This window comes from Dipodomys spectabilis, unplaced genomic scaffold, assembly GCF_019054845.1.
Source record: "Dipodomys spectabilis isolate Male_0828 unplaced genomic scaffold, ASM1905484v1 ptg000054l, whole genome shotgun sequence".
In the NCBI taxonomy this organism is placed as follows: Eukaryota; Metazoa; Chordata; class Mammalia; order Rodentia; family Heteromyidae; genus Dipodomys; species Dipodomys spectabilis.
In genome coordinates, this window is record NW_024870731.1 from 27,952,589 (window position 1) to 27,970,408 (window position 17,820).

The window sequence follows — 17,820 nt, forward strand, 5'->3', positions numbered from 1 at the left end:
GAGTTAATGAAGCAGAATACCTGACTGATGACTCAGAGGAGCTTTCCCCTGATGTTCATGTACTAGTCCTCTCCTGTGAAGAGGCTGCACCTTTACATTAGACCCCGTCCCCTGCTCGGACACTCCCCAGGGCAAAGACCCTTAACTTCAAGTGTGTATTAAGCACAGCTCATGATACCTGGAGACAGGGGTCCTTCTACTGTTTGAGAAATGATGAGAATCTACTTATCGTGGGTTCATATTTTTTTTTCTTCTGAGACTCTGACTTCACATTTCCTGTTGTTCGGGTGGATACATTTTCAGGCGTAGTAGTGACTGGAAAACATTTTTATATAAGGCTTGGCATCAAACATCTGGAAAGTTGTGAAATCAATTTGCCACAGATAAGATAGACAGATGGAAATATCTGGTGCTTGTCTGCACATGTGTTGTATACATCATTACATCATTTTTACTGTGCTTCCCTTCAACTCACTGTTATCAAAATACATCTCATATAAATACTGCTTTTAAATAGATCATTTAATTGATCTAAAATGCCCTGCTTCCTGAAAAAACTCTTGTTACAAACACATTACATGTACACACACACACACTGTTACTATTTCTTGTCTTCAGATTCATGTCGCATTGTTTTAATATATAGGACTCTATTAAAGTGCCATTCTTTATGCATGTCATGTTTATCCTTTGCCAGCCTACTAGATTCTCTAAAAAAGTGTTGCATCATCGTTATCTCTTGCTATCAACCTTGGTGTTTTAGGTAGCCTGGACACTAGCAAACCATTTTGATAGGTTTCCTTGCTTTGTGTTTTATTGAAAAGTTCTTGGATAAGTAACAGTGTCCACACCAGAGCTGGGCAATCCTGGCTACACAGGAGGCTGAGATCTGAGAACCATGTTTTGAAACAAGCCTTGGCAGGAAAGTCTGTGAGACTCTTATCTCCAGAAAACTGGAAGTGGTAGAGCTCTAGCCTTGAGCAAAAAGATCTCAGGAACCAAGACGAGACCCCACATTTAAACCCCATAACAGACAGAAAAACAACAACAACTACTACATCAAAACAGTGCCTAGATAATTACTGTAAACATCTCTCTGGGGCATATACCCTACTTCCAAGAATGAACGGGCCAACTGAGTATACAACAAAGAATGATCAGTCTTATATGTGAGTATTGTGGGAAGTTAATTATCACTAGAAAAAATGTGAATAATATAATCCAAAGAGCAGGTAGCCATGATATCTTTAGGGAGGTTGCCACAGACCATCTTGGTGTTTGTAAGAGGGCAGGAGTCTCAGCATGACAGTAGCTTTTACTCAGTAGTTTTAAGGTTTTTTTCGTTTTTTGTTCTTGGAACGTCGTGGGGCTTGAACTCTGGGCTTGGGCACTGTCTCTGCACTCTTTAGCTCAAGGCAAGTGCTCTACCACTTGAGCCACAGTGCCACTTCCAGTTTTCTAGTAGTTTATTGGAGGTAAGAGTCTCATGGACTTTCCTGCCCGGGCTGGCTTTGAACCGTGATCCTCAGATCTCAGCCTCCTGAATAGCTAGGATTACAGGCGTGAGCCACCAGCACCCTGCTTACTCAGTATTTTTAAACCCTTCTGTCAGCCAAGACATTTTAAGCACCTTTCTAATATTTAATTGTGTAAAATAATGTAAAATGAGGTTAGATTTGGACTTCAAAGTCATTTTTCTCTTGTGTACTTCCCTGAACTTCACTTTAGAAATAATTTTCAATTTTGAATAATGACATCCAAAATCCACCCCAAAGAAAAAGGTGTAGGACAACATAAAAAATGAAGTCACTGTTGGTGTGCCTCCCACGGTGAACTGACTTTGTTTAACGAGGTGACCTTTGCTGTGCGAAAAGACAGCAAAACAAAAACCTGCCACATTTTGATAAAATAGAGGTTTTAAATATAAAATGAATTAAGGTAAGAAAACTCATAAAGGTCAAAAGCATGGAGAAAATGGAGTTGAAACAGTGATTTGTGGCTGTCATGCATTGTACCAAGTTTTTCCCAAGGTTATTTTTTTTAACTCTCAATAACTGTTCTAGGAAATGTAATTAAAAATAATTTTTTGACTAATCCATGTTACAACTCACGTGTTAGCTCTGGAACAACTCTCTTTCATATGACTAGTATTAGCCCATCGATGGGAACATACAAGGGCAGACTTTACTAATGATCCCTGACATCATGCAACTTCTATTTCTATAGAGACACAGGGAAACCTTCAAGCAGTCCGTATAGTGACTCTGGCTATGAAGGGGGAGATGCAGATGGATCTGTGTGCTGCTAGTCCAGGCTGCTGAGCTAAGCTCTGAAGACAAGACCACATTTACTAGGCATAGAAGAGAAAGCATTGTTCAAGGGAAATGAACAAATGGAAAAGAAGTTCATTGTGGAGGGAGTGTTTAGTTCAAGAGAAGAGAGAATTTGGCGCTAAGGAGATAGTGGTCAATGCCTGGAGACATGTCTTGTCACCAATGACTGAGGAGGTGCTCTGGCCTCTAGTGGGCAGGTCTCAGGGCTGCTGCTGATCATACTCTGACCCACAAGGCTGTTCCTAATGAACAGCCTGAACTTAGGGGGTTCAGGGCTGCTTCTCTGCCAGGTAATGAATTAGAGGCAGAGGAGTGGTGAAGGATTGTAGAAGAGCAAGTTTACTGAAAGTAAACACAGCATGCAGACTCATGGAAGGGGCCCTGGAGCCAGGGGTCCCTTATGGTCTTCTCAGAGGGCAGTTGTTATAGTACAGAGGGATTTCCCATCTTTCCTCCCCACTGGGTAGTCTCTCTTTTGAAGACTTTGCATTGATTGCCTGATGCCCACCCTGGTTCTTTTCATTGGTTCCCCTGTCTCAGGGCAGGAATACAGAAGGAGATCTGATTAGTCATGCCCAACCATGCATAAGCAATTACCTCACTACTAAGGTAGGAATTTGAGCAGGAATCCAGGGCATTATGGGAAAAAGCACCACCATTGCAAGCAAGAGGCCAAGGCACTATGAGAAAAAGAAGTGTCATGGTGAGCCACATGCTGTCTGTCCTGTGTTATATTGGTCATTTTCTATCCCTAGGTATCTAACAGTTCTCCTTGTTTTGTTGTTGTTTACAACCTCCTCTCCCACTACCACAAAAAATTATCTAGCCCTCAACACTGCTGGAGGAATATCAATACCAAATTTCAAACTCTACTATAAAGCCATAGTAATCAAAACAGCTTGGTATTGGCATAAGAACAGACCTCAGGACCAATGGAATAGAATTGAAAACCCAGAAATGAAGCTACAGACCTATAGCCATCTAATCTTTGATAAGGGAGCTAAAACAATAGAATGGAAGACAGACAGCCTCTTCAGTAAATGGTGCTGGCAAAACTGGTTAACTACATGTAGAAAACTAAAGCTAGATCCTTATATATCACCCTGCACCAGAATCAACTCCAAATGGATCAAAGACCTTGAACTCAAAGCAGACACTCTGAAAACATTACAGGATGGAATAGGAGAAACCCTGGGTCTCCTTGGCTCAGGCCGAAATTTTCTGAATAGAGACCCGGAAACACAACAAATCAAAGAAAGGTTGGACAAATGGGATTGCATAAGGTTGCAGAGCTTCTGCAGGGCAAATGGCATAGCTAGCAAGATCAATAGAAAGCCCAAGGATTGGGAGAAGATCTTTACTAGCCATACAACGGACAAGGGTCTCATATCTAAAATATACTTGGAACTCAAAAAATTAAACCCCCCAACAACAAATCCTCAAAGAAACAACTGCCCAATAAGTAAGTGGGCGAAAGACTTAAAGAGAAGCTTCTCTGAAGAAGAAAGAAGGATGGCCAATAGACACATGAAGAAATGTTCAACATCCCTAGCCATAAAAGAAATGCAAATCAAAACAACATTGAGATATCACCTCACTCCAGTTAGAACAGCAAAAATCAAGACCTCTAACAACAACAGATGCTGGAGGGGATGTGGACAGAAAGGAACCTTACTTCATTGTTGGTGGGAATGTAAACTTGTTCAACCACTTTGGAAAGCAGTATGGAGGTTCCTCAAAAGACTTCACATAGAACTCCCCTATGACTCAGCAATCCCACTTTTGGGCATTTACCCTAATGTTTACAAAAAAGACCACACTAAAGCTACCAGCACAACTATGTTTATTGCAGCATTATTTACCATAGCTAAGATATGGAACCAACCCAGATGCCCCTCAGTAGATGAATGGATCAAGAAAATGTGGTATATATACACAATGGAATTCTATGCCTCCATCAGAAAGAATGACATTTCCCCATTTGTTAGGAAATGGAAAGGCTTGGAAAAAACTATATTAAGTGAAGTAAGCCAGGCCCAAAGAAACATAGGTCCCATGGTTTCCCTTATTTGCAATAACTAGTATAGGTATGAGTCAAGCGGAAAAAGTCAGATAATGTGATGTTAGGAAAACGAACCCTCAAATATGTATTTTAATGTTTTTGTTTCTTTCATGCATGTGTTTCTAACGCATTTATAAGATTATTTCTTTGTTGCTTTGTATGTCCCTCCCCCACAGTGTAACCCCCGCTTTCACTATATTTGATGTCAGTATAACATGTGGAGGAGATGGGGACAAACAAGTCGTTTAAGGATTCAGGTGGACCTGTTGCAACAATGAGAAGTACAAAATGTCATGTCAAAACCAGCTTTACAATGTCGGAGTGGGGGGGGGTATGATTGGGTGGGGGGGAGGGGGGAGGGTGGGAAGGGACGTGAAGGGTAAACAAAGGAGGAGGCTGCAATGCTTGGTAAGAAATGTATGCATTATCCTGCCCATGTAATTGTAACCCCTCTGTACAGTATGTTCTCAAATAAAATAAAATAAAATTAAAAAAAAAATTATCTAGCCCTCAATAGTGCCTATGCTAAGAAAGCCTGTTAGAGGTAACTTTGAAGACTTGTATTGGATTGAGATCACAAGCTAACTAAAGGTATTTGGGATTCACTCTGATAGTCCCAGGGAACCACCTAAGAATTTTTTTTTTTGCCAGTCCTGGGGCTTGCACTCAGGGCTTGGACACTGTCCCTGAGCTTCTTTTTCCTCAAGGCTAGCACTCTACCACTTGAACCATAGTGCTATTTCTGGCTTTTTCTGTCTATGTGGTACTGAGGAATTGAACCCAGGGCTTCATGCTTGCAAGGCAAGCGCTCTACCACTGAGCCACATTCCCAGCCCTCACCTAAGAATTTTATCCACACATTTTGTTTTCACCATGAGTCCCATTCTATCATAATAGTGGAAACTGGTACTGAGTTGCACACCCGGTCATCCCTGTGTTTCATGACCCTACCTTTCAAGAGTGGGAAGGCAATCATTGTGAAAATTTTGCTAACAAACAATTTACAACCAAACAGAAAAGATGACGAGTTTGGTCCTTGCCAGTCAAAAATAATTTTTAAAAAAACATGTGCATAATTTTTTTTTATTCTCTTGCCATGTAAGATCCAGTATGAAGGTCTACTCTCATAAATCTAAAGCACGTGTGGAGAGCAGGAGAAAGCACATGGACGAACGTGTGTATTTTCAGAGCAAAAATTTTCTTACTTGAAGACAAAATTGAGGGCAAGCATGGGGGCTCATGTCTCTAATCCCTGCTGTTTGAGCTGCAGATATTGGGAGGGTGTTGCCCATCTGGGAAAAAGTCAGAGGACTTCATCTCAACAAATCAATCATGGTGGCGTGGAGAAAAGCTGTGTAGAGAGCAGCAGGTAGGAGGATTCTGGTCAGAGGCTGGCCCTGGATAAAAAGTATGAGACACTTTCTAAAAAATCTCCTATAGTTAAAAAAGACTGAGGGCATGACTCAATGGGAGAGTACTGCTTGGCAAGCCCAAGGCCCTGAGTTTAAACCCCACCAGTGTCTCCGTAATTAGTTTCAGATTCTTTTGTCACTCATGACCTCTCTTTGCAGAACTGTGCACCTTTACCCCCAAATAGTTAATTTCAGGAATTCTCAGAACCAATGGAGACCCAGTGAACTCAAGAAGATGCTGTTATGCCCAGAAGTACATAATGGGTAGATTCACATCATCAAACATTTGCCAAACATACTAGGACTTAGAACTAACCAAGGGAAGCCTAGCATATTTTAATCAATGAAGATCTCCTTCCAAAATGCCCGTTACATCATCTTATAAAATAGAAGTCATATTGCCCCACAGGAAAATGACTATGGGAATATGCAATTTTTCTTACGATCCATAATGAAGACAATATGTTGCTCTGCTTCCAATAACCTCTGTGATGAGCAGCTCCACGAACTACATGCTTTCTGCTGATCCCTTCACAGTTATTCACTGCTTTCTCCAAAATGAGTCATCAGTGTGATTACAGGCTCACTGCCATATGAATTGGGGAAAGATCTGTTGATGTGTGCTGAGTTCAGTCTTTCCTTCTATAATCAAGTACCAAACCTTCTTTTATCGTTATTCTCTTTCAATCCAGATGCTACTATTAGCTTAGTTGTAAGATTGTTTCTAAAGCATAAACACACACACACACACACACACACACACACACACACACACACACAACCTGTAGGGCCTTGAAAAGACTCATATGCTCATTTAAAGGTATTCTCTCCACAAATGCTCTCCCCATTAGTTTAATGAGTTTTCCCCTTCCTGATTTGCTAATATAGCTCCTCATCTTTATTGCTTGCTTGTTTGGCACAAGGTGTGGCTATCCATTTGCTCTCCAGTTTGTGGCTGTGATTTCTAGTCATAATAAGTTCTTCAGCATGGAATGTTGTGTACTCTTCAAGTATCTGGCGGAAGTTAACACCTAGTCAAAAACAAGGTGCCAGCTGGGCCTGTAGGTCTCATCTGGGATTGAGGTCTCCTTCTAAGCTCATAGGTTGTTCCTAAGACTCATCTCCTCACATTTTCTACGCAGTGAGTTCCGTCTTCAAGCAGCCATGGTGGGGAGAATCCTTCTCAGGCTTCCTATTTCTCTAACTTCACATTATGCCACATCTGTCCTGCACCAGAAAAAGTTCTCTGCTTTCAAGAGCTCATGTGATTAGATAGGGCTCACCTAGCCCAGGACTCTGTCTCCTAACCTTTCTCGTTTCTTCTAAGTTCCTTGGACACATAACACAACATACTCCTGTATTCCTAGTCCGGGAGACTGCACGGTTTTGGGGGGAGGGGAGGCGAAAGAGTCATTCTATCATAGAGATGTATAAGCAAAGTGTCATTATGTATCAGTTCTTATTAGAACAACCTTGGAAAATCTATCTAATTAGAACTATTAGAGGTAGGATCGTTTCAGTTGGGCCTTGAAGTATGGATAGAGGTCTGTTTGCTGGAGATGAAGGCAGAGACTATTTTAATTAATGGGAATGGAGTGTTTAGAGATTCAGAGTATGGGATTATGAAAGAAATGATGATTAGTCAAATTTGAGTACATAAGATTAAAGAGTAGGTTAGAATCAGAGAAGAGAGGACATTAACTATTAGACCAGCAGTTTTTCCTTACTAAACATATAACCTATCCCTTAAATAAGGACATCAGACAAATCTTAAATTCAAAATTAAACACATTTTTTTTTTGAGGCAGGGGCTTACTATGAATATCTGTAAATTCCCAATCTTCCTGCCTTCACTTCCTAAGTACTAGGATTACAGGCATGTACTACCATGCCCAGCTAAATGCAAATATTTCTTAATTGCTATGTCAATTCTGCAATGGTTTGATAAATATATTAGCAAGACATAAAATGTTACTTGTATAACGTGGATTGTGGGAAAGATCAGAAAATTGACAAAGCCAAAAATAGAAATGGCACCACTTAATTAGTCCTACATGAGGACTTCCTGCTAAGGTTCTGATGTTGCCTATGAAGTGCAGGCTCCGGTTTTACAGATGTTCATGCTCAAATATCAATGTAGCTGCCAGACTCCATCATAAACATGAATGACTTGCTGGCCATCCCCTTTCCCATCCATTAACGGAAATACCAAGTGTACTGAGATTTGAAGTTCACTGATGAAAAAAATGCAGATGGTATAATAAAGATTGTGTTTACAGCAGCAACTTAAAAGGGAATAAAAGAGCCGGGTCCTGGTGGCTCGCACCTGTAATCCTAGCTATTCAGGCTGCTGAGAGCTGAGGAATGAAGTTCAAAGCAAGCCTGGCAGAAAAGTCTGTGAGACTCTTATTTCCAATAAATTACTCAGGAAAAGTCAAAGTGGTACTGTGGCTCAAGTGCTACAGTGAGAGCCTTGAACAAAAGAAACTCAGGGACAGTGCCAGGCCCTGAGTGCAAGCCCCAGGACCAGCAAAAAAAAAAAAAAAAGAGAATGAATATTTAAAATTTTGTTGGTGTGAATTAATTGTACAAACATGAGTATACCTTTCTTTGATCAAATTCATTCCATCTCTATTAGTTTTTCTTAACCACCACTCTCCTTTCCCCTTCTTTATTTTGTAATTTTCATGTATATAATATATGTGTAGTATATATTATATATTTGGCAATTTTCCCCTTTACAATCATAATATATGATTGTTTCTTTTTTCACTCTAAATATAGCAAAAAATGTGATATTTGTCTTTCTGAGTTTGGTTTATCTCTATTAACATACATAAAGTTCTAAGTGTACCAAAAATATAAATGTAAAACCTGAACTTGTGAAATCACTAGAAAAATAAATTTAAAAATTGCCTTTGGAGTTTGGGTCAGAAGCCACAAAAGATAATGTTTTTTTTTTTTTTGGGTCCGGTCATGGGGCCTGAACTCTGGGCCTGGGCGCTGTCCCTCAGCTCTTCAGCTCAAGGCTAGTGCTCTACCACTTGAGCCACAGCGCCACTTCCGGCTTTTTTCTTTTTGCTTATATGGTGCTGAGGAATCGAACCCAGGGCCTCGAGCATGCAAGGCAAGCGCTCTACCACTGAGCCACCTTCCCAGCCCAAGATAATGTATTTTTGATAACCAAAATTTCTTCATGGAAACAAAGGTTAAATGAAAAATACACTGAATCGATAAATATATTTGCAATATTATCTGAAATGGAAAAGAAAAAGGAACCAGCTTAACTCATATATAATGACTAATTAATAGTGTTTGAATCACACAATGGAATAGTATGCTGCTGAACAGGAGAATAAAGGTACTCTCTATGCATTTATACACAAAAGACTCCAGGATATACTATGAAATGAAAAGAAAGCAAAGTATAAAACACTGTATTAGTATGCCAACTTGTATAGAAAAAGAGGGAGCCATAGTTATAATATGCATAATATAGTATGCTATACCGTGGGCTTACAATATATGTGTCACTAATATATGTGAATATATATATATATATATATATATATATATATATATATATATATACATGTTAGTATTATCTTGTATATAGATGGAGAAACTTTGTAGACATATAAGAAATGAAAAAATAAGCTTGGTACTAGTGGCGCACATGCTTGTAATCCTAACTACACAAGAGGCTGAGATGTGAGGTTTCTAGTTTGAAGCCGACTGGGTAGGAAAGTCTATGAGACTCTAAGTAAACACCAGAAAAACAGCTGGAAGTGGAGCTGTGGCTCAAGTAGTAGAGTGATAGAAAGCTCAGGATCAGTGTCCAGGCCCTGAGTTGAGGTCCCGGGACCAGCACACATGCACACATGCAACTCAACAGAAAAACAAACAAAAAAAAGAAATTTTTAAAAAGTCCTTACTAGCTTAGAAAAGGTACATAAATTTTAGTATGATTTCATTTTTGTTTTACCGATTGAAAAATTTAAATGAAAAAGATCTAGTAATAGCATATCTTTACTAGGCAGCCCTAATTTGTTCTGTCAATTCTCATTTTATTAATGTATCATTTGGAATCAGTGCCAAGCACAGCATTCCTTTAAAACATCAAAATTATATAAAAATCAAAGTATCTGATACAGAATGCGCCCTATATGGTAGCAAAGTAACTCCTGCTGAGGTAAGACTCAACAGGATCACAGTTCTGGGTTTACTCTACCTTGACTTCTGAAGAGTCTCTCACATCTGTAGCCTCTGAAGCCATCTACTGGGCTATGAAATAAAATATCAGGGATCTGATAAGCCAGTCAGTAGGCTTTGGGGCCAACAATCGAGCAAGCTCATCTTGGCTGGAGTATAGAGTTTGCACATATTTGGGGCACAGTGTCCAAGATCTCCACTCTGAAATTCTTTCTTAGCCTAACTTTGGTAAATCCAAGTTGACCTCTTGCTTTTTGAGAGATCTATATACTCGAACACAGTGGCAGCTTAAATGAGAGAAATGGGAAATTGGACAGGGAGAATGAAAGTGATCATTAGATGGAAGTGGTATTTTTCAATGATGAGATATTTTCGAGAAACTGCTTTAGAGTTCTGTCTACAACCATTTTGTGTTTAGCTATTGGTTTTCTTTCAAAGGTTAAATTCTAGGAAGAGAAGGCTGCATCTTCTCAAATAGGGAAAATTGTGACTCTGAAGACCAATTATATGTGAACGGAAGGCAGAAGGTGCAAAGAAACTTAGAATAAAGGAAGTTTCCTTCCAATTAAACAAGGGACCCTTAGAAACACCTCAAGAAATCTCGAATTACAGTCATGGTTGTTGATGCTTTAACATTTTTTTTTCTTGTTGGGTGAGAGGCATATAAATAAGTAGAGAAATAAGGCCAGTGAATTGAGAATGCAAATGAGGCTTTTTTTTTTCCTTTGTAATTTTTAAGTATAAAGAAGCTGTCTGAAATTGAGCTGGGATTACAAGATAAATGGCCAGGGAGCCACAAAGCCTTCAGTGATTTTGATAACTGACCCTGGTGGATAAAATTTTAATCCCTTCAAAACCCCTAGAAAAACTAAAAAAGAAAAAAGGGGGGAAAAAGAAGGGGAAAAATGGATTGCAAGTAAATTGTTCAAGCTTTGAAGGGAAAACCAAGGTAAATAAAATAAGGAACATTAACAGCTGAAGAAGAGTTATAAAAATATCCATTTACCTAGTATTTGCCCTAAGTTTTTCTCTATAGTTGTGCATCTTGTTTAAAGGGGGTATATGTTCATAGTTCTGCTTTCTTGTTTAGTAGAGAATTATACTTTTGAAAAAGTCTGACTCTAAAGTTTTGTTAAATTCTGAGGCTAACAGTAACACTGGTGGAGTGAAAAGGTGTCCATTCAGACCCTGAAGCTGTAACCTAGATATCACTATGCAGAATGAAAGCTTTTGCTTCAAACATGGAATTCACAGAGTGAGCACAGCATTACAAGAAATCAAGAGCCCATTGTATCCAAGTGTATTTTTTTTTGTCTTTTACTATCCATTGGGTTTACTTGTAGATATATAGTCACATTCTAATGATTACAAATGAGGGAAAATATAGAGCCTCCCTATACCCAGCAATCCCACTCTTAAGCATTTATCCAAATGGACATAAACCAGGCTACACTAAAGCCACCAGCACAACCAAGTTCATTGCCACATTGTTTACCATGGCTAAGATATGAAATGAACACAGATGTCTCTCAGAGGACGAATGTATCAAGAGAATGTCACACACACACACACACACACACACACACACACACACAGACACTCACACATCAAGAGCCTATTCAAGTGCCATGTGAATGTGTAAATCTACTAAATAATATGGCAAACATCATACCTTTTTGTATCTCACATGGATGTTAACACTGAGATTAGCTCTTTCCCATAGACAGTTTTTAGAATAAGAATTAGATCTTAGCTGTTCAGAGCCTGAAAAATCAGAAGCAAACAGAACTTAGGGATGTCTGTTGAAATGTATTTAATGCTTACCTGTATACTTTGAAAACCAGTGACCTTTATTTTGTCAGGGATATTCAAAAGCTCTAAGAAGTAGTGAAACTCAGTTTTTCCAAACATTATAATCTACAGAATCTAGACTGATACAACAAACAAAGAAGTAGAGCCTTACTTGTGCTAAACTATTTGTAACAGTTTTTACTTACTTTTTCATTCCAGAGAAACGAGTCTGTTTTTGAGAAATGAATGATTTGAAGGCAAAGGTTATTGTTACCATATAGATATAACAATTTGCGTCTATGTCAGCTTCAACATTCAATAATTTTTGTATTGTGTTTTGTATGTACAATATGGAGAGAAATCTTAATTTAGTAAATATGATCAGATAGCTGCTTTTTAAATTGCCCATCTGGCATTCTTTATAACTAAACTTCAGGACTGAAGTTTTGTAACTAAACTTGGCATTTTTTATAGCTAAATTTCAGAATGACTAAACTTATTGTGAAACAACATAAAGTAAGGCAGATTGTCTTGCTCCATTTATTATTGTTTCTATAAATATTGTCCCCATAACGAAGTGTCCAAAGTCAAAGAAGTTGATGTAAAGATACAGTTTGGGGGCAGGAGAGAAGATACTTAAAAATCTTACCTTGGGGGAAAGAGGGAGAAAATGAGGGAAAGGGTAATACTGCTCAAAAGAAATGTACTCATAGCCGGGAGCTGGTGGCTCACTCCTGTAATCCTAGCTACTCAGGAGGGTGAGATCTGAGGATTGTGGTTCAAAGCCAGCCCAGGCAGGAAAGACCGTGAGACTTCCATCTCCAATAAACCACTAGGAAACCGGAAGTGGTGCTGTGGCTCAAGTGGTAGAGCGCTCGCCTTGAGCTGAAGAGCTGAGGGACAGCGCCCAGGCCCAGAGTTCAAGCCCCATGACCAACCAAAAAAAAAAAAGAAATGTACTCATTACCTTACTTATAACTATAACCCCTCAATAAATTTACAATAAAATTAAAAAAATATTATCTTGTAACATAACACAATGGTCCAGGTCATAACATTCTTTTCATATGATTCAGTTATCTCTAGTCAACAGTCATCTGATATTTAAAAACAGTAAAGTGGACTTTTTTTTTCTGTTATGTCCCCTACTTGGTTTCATTACTAAGGAATACTATCACTATGCATAGCCTAGAAAATCTCATTCACATTTTAAAGTTATTGGTAAGACAGACAAGCTAATACAAAATATACAATGTAATGTGACAGACACCCACAATCCCGAATAATTAATAGACCATGTATGCAAAGCCATGTTCATTAAAAAATATGATCTTTATGAATATTGCATTTATATTTCATTCTACTACAAGGAAAAAGAGGATAAAAGGAAACCTTATTTTGAAATCTGTACCTAAATGATTTTACCTGATAATACAATCTCAGGTGTGAATGATTTCAGTCATGTTAAGGTTTGCTTTTGAACACTTTTGAGTGTGTGGGTCTGTGTACAACTTACAATTGAAATTATAACTAAAAATAAATAAAATAATATTTACATTAAGGAATTCTATGCCTCCATCAGAAAGAATGACATTGCTCCATCTGTTAGGAAATGGAAAGACTTGGAAAAAACTATATTAAGTGAAGCAAGCCAGGCCCAAAGAAATATAGGTCCCATGGTTTCCCTTATTTGCAATAACTAGTATATGTCTGAGACAAGCAGAAAAGGTCAGATAAGTTGATGTTAGTTGAAATGAACCCTAAGATATGTATTCAAATGTTTGTTTTTTTCTTTCATGCGATTGTTTCTAACATATTTATAAGATGATTTCTTTGTTGCTTTGTATGTCTCTCCCCCACAGTATAACCCCTGCTCTCATTGTATTTGATGTTCATATAATTTGTGGAGGGGAAGGGCAAAAACAAATCGTTTAAATAGGGATACAGGTGGACCCATTGCAACAATGAGATGTACAAGTCATTACGTGGAAAACGAACTTTACAACTTGGGCGGGGAGGGGGAGTGTGGGGGGGTGAGGAGGAGGGAGATGGGAAGGGATGGGAAGGGGAAACAAAGGAGGAGGCAACAATGCTTGATAAGAAATGTACTCATTATCTTGCTCAGGTAATTGTAACCCCTCTGTATGGTATTTTCACAATATAAAATACTGACATTAAGTAATTGCAGGACTCCTAAAGCATGTTTCAAAGTATCTTTTAAGATATCTCAATAGTGATGTCAGAGTTTGGGGACTTAGGGTTGGAAACAATTAGCACAAACCTCAAATCCTGAGCTTTCATGTTGGTGCATAAATCCCAGAAATCTTTTAATCACTTTGAGACCAAGCTTTCATCTGATTTTCCCACGAGAGAGTTATCAAAGCAATCCTGCAGTTAAATTAGGGCATGCTGTAGTTCTTTGGAGGATAGATTTCATATTTACTTCTAATAAATCGATATATATCCTAAGCTTGTCTAATGTCATAATTAGGTTGAGTTCATTATTTAAGACTGCTCTACTTTGACATTAAACCTACATCTTATTATCATAGATAGGCTGAGTTTATTTTCTCTAAACTGTAAAGTTGAACGTTCCAAAATTGAATAGTAGACTGTCTCATAGTAGATTTTCTGGTTGAGCTTTTAGTTTATTTAGTCTTTTGTCTAGATCAACGAAAAGTATTTTATTTAAAATGGCATGGCCTATAATAAGTATTAATGGAGATATAACACCCTAACTTTTTTTCAGCAGTCTGGTTAAGTGCACTCATGTGAGGCATTTACATTAGTCACTTGACTTTATATTTGACAGGCAAATTACCAGCTTCTTTAAGGATCACAGTTACAACTCTCATTTTTTGTGTCAATTTCATCAAATGAAACCCATTTAAGATATATATTTATATCCCTTTCATATCTCAGATATTTTTTAAGACAGCGGTACATTCTCCTTAAAACTCCTTTCAATAAATAGGCAATGTAGAGCCAGCCAGCATCTTATTCCAAAGCATTCATGCTAATGAGTGTAGCCATCCTTGAGTCTTGACCTTTATTCACATTTTCCTCATTATGATAATCTTGTCAAGCAATCTGTGAAAGCAAATATCACAGCATTGACTTCCGCTAATTGTAGGCTTGTTGTGAGAGTTGTATTTGCATTTTTCCGTTTTCCTGTTTTGTCAGTATGTTGATCTGGAAAAGTACTTTAAGTTTTTAAAAAAAGACCTCATGTTTTAATGGAATAAAAGCATTTAACACGAGTTTTGTTCTTCTAATAATCCTTTAAGTTTACAAGAATTAGTTACAGGAACAACATTGTATTATTTACCTCTACTGACCAGGAAGGCTACTAAGGGATGTAGTAGTATTTGGCAGGGTGCTACAGGGAAAAATAAGGCGGGTATCTGGGAGGACTCAGCAGCTGAGCTGCTAGAATAATGTCTTGTTATGTTGGATATGGATTCAGAGTTCATTGGACAGCCTGATTCAGTCAGTAAATTTTAGCCATTTTGTTCAGATATATTCTTTATCTGAACAGAAAAAGCTTACAAGGTACCTATTAAGGAAGTCCCCGGATATAGGGAAAAGTTGCATTATTAGATTCCTATCACTGTAGAAACCCTAGTTTTTCAATTAAAGCACAGAAGAAGGCACCACTTAAGGCTAGCTAATTCTTACTAGTAAGCGATTACGATGCCCTAGTGAGCGATTAGAAGATGGGTTCATTCATTCCAGGGAGAATTTTTTAAATAATTATTTCTTTGGAAGAAAAAACTATTAAAAAATAAAAATATACAGGAGGGAAAAACTGGAAGAGAGTGAAGGAAGAGGTGACAATGTTAAAAACAAAATGTACTCTTTAGCACAATTATGTAACTGCAACCCCTCTGTATTTCACCTTTATAATAACAATAAAAGTTCAAACACAAAAATACATTATATATGACTTTCTTTTTTAGGAGTTTAGCATTTTTAAATATTTTTTATTGTAAAGATACTGTACAGAGGGGTTACAGCTACATGAGTAAGGTAATGAGTACATTTCCTATTGAGCATTATTACTACCTCCTTTGTTTTTCCTCTACCATCCCTTCCCTCCCAACCTCTGCAACTCCTCCCCCCCCAAAGTTGTAAAGTTCCTTTTCAACATAGTGTCTTGAACATCTCATTGTTACAATGTGTCAATCTGTATCCTTATTTAAGCATTTTGTTATTTCCCTTCCCCTCCTCAAATTAGAAAAATGTATATACAAGATGCAGGGTACCAGAATCAAATACAGTGGAAACAGGTTATACCATGGGGGAAGAACGTACAAAAGAAACAAAAAAAATCACATAGTACATTATGAATACATTAAAAACAACATCAAGAAAGATAAAACCATTTGTGTCCCTATCTTGGGATTCATTTCACTTTGAATCATCTTACATGGTCATATGTACATAGCTTTTGACCTTTTCTGCTTGTCCTAGACATGTACTAGTTATTGCAAATAAGGGAAACCATGGGACCTATGTTTCTTTGGGCTTGGCTTACTTCACTTAATATAATTTTTTACAAGTCTTTCCATTTCCTAACAAATGGATGAAGGCATAGAATTCCATTGTGTGTGTGTGTGTGTGTGTGTGTGTGTGTGTGTGTGTGACATTTTCTTGACCATTCATCTACTGAGGGTCATCTGTGTTGGTTCCATATATAGCTATGGTAAATAATGCTGCATATCTGACTTTCAAATGGCAACTATACCTGTTTTTTTTTTTTTTTTTTTTTTTTTACTGATCAGTTCTTCTAGTTAAACCCCACTGATGGAAGCAAAGAAGGAGCCTTGGAATATCTGATATCCTCCCCATTTCTCCATGTTGTCTTTCATGTAGGAAACATAAAGCACTTTGCCATATAGTCTACCCTCCAAGAAAAACAAAAACACCCACATTTTAATATATATTAAGAAGCCCTTAATAAACAGGGCAAATAATACTGTCAATAAAATTTGCACCATGACTTAGTAAAACAGTTATTTAAACTGCTTTTGCTGTAAAGCACTGATTCCTTACTTGAGTCCACAAATTAAGTAAAAGCTTGACATCCTGGGTCTGTTTTCATACCTGTCCTTGTGTAAGCCAATCACTTTGCAGTGACTGACTTTGATCTACTCTGTCATCTTTATGACAGGGGTAAAATTACCCCCAAGAAACAGTGGAGCCTCTCAGGACAGACCATGTCCCATTAAGGGTAATTACCTATAATAATCAGGCTGCACCCTGGAGTAGGACTAATCATCTCATGGAAACCACACTGCTCCTCTCAAATGATGATAGCTATGAGACCTTCTTGCAAATCCTCCAACAAAATCAAGGACTGAGGTTATGGCCATCTAGACCATAGCTGTGATTGGGACTGTTTATGATCTCTATTTCCCTGTCCTAATTCTTTATCAGTTTAAATCTAATGCTCATGTCTACCCTGAAGATGGGTGAAGTGTTCACCGTGAAGTGTTCACTCTTTCTCCAGTGTGGTCATGTAAGAAATATCCTTTTTCTTCCTTCACCTTTACGTATATCTGGAAGCATGAGGCTGAACTTGACATGTGAAACCCAGGAGTTTGGGCCTGGAGTTAGGCAGGCATTCTATCCAGAGCTAAGTTTTGGGGCTCTGCTTTATTTACCTTATCTGTGATATGGAATGTAGACTTCAAATGAGTTCAGCCATTCTTCTTCCCTCTTTAAGTTTTATACCACATATACAAAATGATTCAGATAGATCAAAGATTTAAATGTGAAAAACAAAACTTCTGAACAATTTTCTTACAAGTGAAAAGACAACACCAAAGCAAAAATGAGCAGATTATAATAGAAAGATTAGTAAATTTGACCATATGACTATTAAAAATTAGTGTCGGAAAGACATTATAAACTAAATTAAAAGTCAATGACAATCTGGGCATTAGTTGCTCATACCTGTAATTCTAGCTACTCAGGAAGCTAAGAGCTGAGAATCAATATTTAAAGC